This window comes from Tamandua tetradactyla, chromosome X (assembly GCF_023851605.1).
Source record: "Tamandua tetradactyla isolate mTamTet1 chromosome X, mTamTet1.pri, whole genome shotgun sequence".
Classification (NCBI taxonomy): domain Eukaryota; kingdom Metazoa; phylum Chordata; class Mammalia; order Pilosa; family Myrmecophagidae; genus Tamandua; species Tamandua tetradactyla.
Window position 1 is genome coordinate 146,440,739 of NC_135353.1, and position 2,530 is coordinate 146,443,268.

The following is a 2,530-nucleotide window of genomic DNA, read 5'->3' on the forward strand; positions in this document are numbered from 1 at the left end:
TTTGGTAATTCCAGGTCTTGTGCATCTTCTAAGACATAATGATGACATTTGCTATTCATTATTTATCAGACCAAGGTCTTACATTTCACACTTTGAAACTTTGACTTCAATTGGTAAAAATAGTATTTGGAACAAGAAAGAATCATATGGAACATTATAAAAGCAATTCCATTTTGTCTTCTTCAGTACCTGGAAACCTTATCCATGAGAGTAGTCCTCTTACTACTTGTTATGGGTTAAATTCTGTCCCCTCAAAATGTATGTTCAAGTCCTAAACCCTGGTTCTGTGAATATGACTTTGTTTGGAAATAGGGTCTTTGAAGATGTTGTTAATTAAGATAAGGCCAAACTAGATTAGAGTGGGCTCTAATCCAATATGACTGGTGTCCTTGCAAGAAGGGGAGAATTGGACACAGGCACACACAGGGGAGAATACCATGTGATGATTGAGACAGAGATGGAAGCTCAAGGATGGCTGGCAAACCACCAGAAACTAGGAAGAAGCAAGGAAGGGCTCTCCTGTACAGATTTCAGACTTCTATCCTCCAGAACTTCTATTATCCAAGGAGATAATAAACTCCTTATTGTTTTAAGCCATACACTTTGTAGTACTCTAGTATAGCAAGAAACTTAGACATTACTGAATGTTAAGAGGGGCAAATACGGGCGGGCCACAGTGGCTCAGCAGGCAAGGATGCTTGCCTGCCATGCCAGAGGACCCGGGTTCGATTACTGGTGCCTGCCCATGTAAAAAAAATTTTTAAAAAAAGGGGCAAATGCCTTGATTTTTCAGCTTGTTTTTAAAAAATCATGAAGCTTGATGGGTACTTCAAGCCCCAGGCAAAGTCTCAATTCTGTAATTGAAAACATCCAGTGCAAGATGTTGTTCATTCCTTCCATCTTAAATTATAGACATGTCTTCTGTCACCTTTCTACAGCCGGGGCCTGCTGTGGGTAGGAAACTGTAGTTTGCCAAAGGGAATAGGGATGGCATAATTTTCTCTCTCTGCCTAACATTTCTACTCCTCCCTCAGATTCTTAAATCCTTGCCGGAGTGGAAGCATGGAGGAGAGATGAGAAGGAAAGGTGATAGTAAAATTCCTTCCTGACTGGTATTAGTGAATAATGGCTGCACGCCCTCTGAACCCAGTAGATGTTACACACTGACTCTCATGTACGTTTTTATAGGCTCTCCAGAGGTGCCACTGCTGGGCTCTCTGACTACCTCTCCTTTGACAGAGGTAATAGTATTTCTCCAGCTTCAACTCTTTACCTTATGCCCTAGTTTTCTAGAATTCCATTCTTTCTAAGCAGAAGAAGCTTACATAATATTTTTGAACAAAATGTTTACATTCTTCCTGGAAATGAGCAGTGGGGGCATAATAAAAATATCATGTATTGAAAATAATAAATGCTGATAAATGTGATGATACACACATATATGCATCTATACACACATCTATAAACATATATTCTTTAATTTAATCTCTTACATATTGATATATTTTATTCCTATTTTACAGAGAATTAAGCTGTTAAACTGAAGTACAAAGAGGTTAATCTGAATGTGTAAATTTTTTTTTTTTTTTTGATTTTTGAATACATTTATTATTCCCCCATAGGGGGTGCACCGTTCCTGGAAATACTGCAATACCAGGTCGATGCGTGGAGTGGACGGAGCAAGCTGCTATTCCATCTCCCAACTCCAAAACTCCATTTAATATATTGTCCTCGGATAGAGGACGTATCAGATATTAAACTGATAAGAACAGATACTACACTTGATCTTAGCCAAAAGGCCGAGAAGCGATGAATGAATGTGTAAATTTGTGAGCTAAGATGAATAATTAAGGGTGACGCTCTAAGTACAGGCTGCCTGGTTTGCTATCTCAAGTCTTCTACTTTCTAGCTGTGCAATCTTGGCCAAGATATTTAAACACTATGCTCCTGCTATCTTATCTATAAAATGAGGCTACCCGTGCAGTGTCATACCTTAACATGAAAAATACATGATTTAATACTTGTGAAGCAATTAGGACAGTACTTGGCATATAGTAATGACTTAATACAAAGTAGCCCAAAAAGTGTTTGGCATATAGAAAGCATTCAGTAAAAGTTAGTAATTATTATTATCATCATCATTACTATTATTACTCCTACTCCTAAGTCTTACTTTGAGAGCTCAGGTTGATTATTGGATTTTTCAGAACATTAAAGAAAATAAATTATAGGCATGTAACTATTATTACATGGGAATACTTCCTAGCTGCCTTGCATTAGGAGTGGCCTGTGTATGAGTGTGCTTGGCAGGGGGTAGAAGGTGGTACGAGAAGTTATCTAAAACTTTCCATGGGCTTCTGGGTACTCTGATAGGCCTCGATTGGGCAGGTAAATCAAGATGGCCAGGGGAGAAATTTCATCTCTTTTCAATCTAAAATTGTACAGAAGCAATTGCTAGTTCTGTAACTAATTCAAATAATATGTAGAAATGTTTTTCTCTTACCATTCCAACTGGAAATTCAAATTTAAC

General features: G+C 37.9%; 1 non-coding gene across 1 annotated transcript; it reads right to left on the reverse strand.

Annotated features, from left to right (window-relative positions):
• Positions 1–1,620: 1,620 nt before the first annotated feature.
• On the reverse strand, positions 1,621–1,811 carry LOC143672355 (U2 spliceosomal RNA). Its single transcript, XR_013169809.1, has one exon. It is a non-coding gene; the product is annotated as a U2 spliceosomal RNA (small nuclear RNA).
• Between the last annotated feature and the right edge of the window lie 719 nt (positions 1,812–2,530).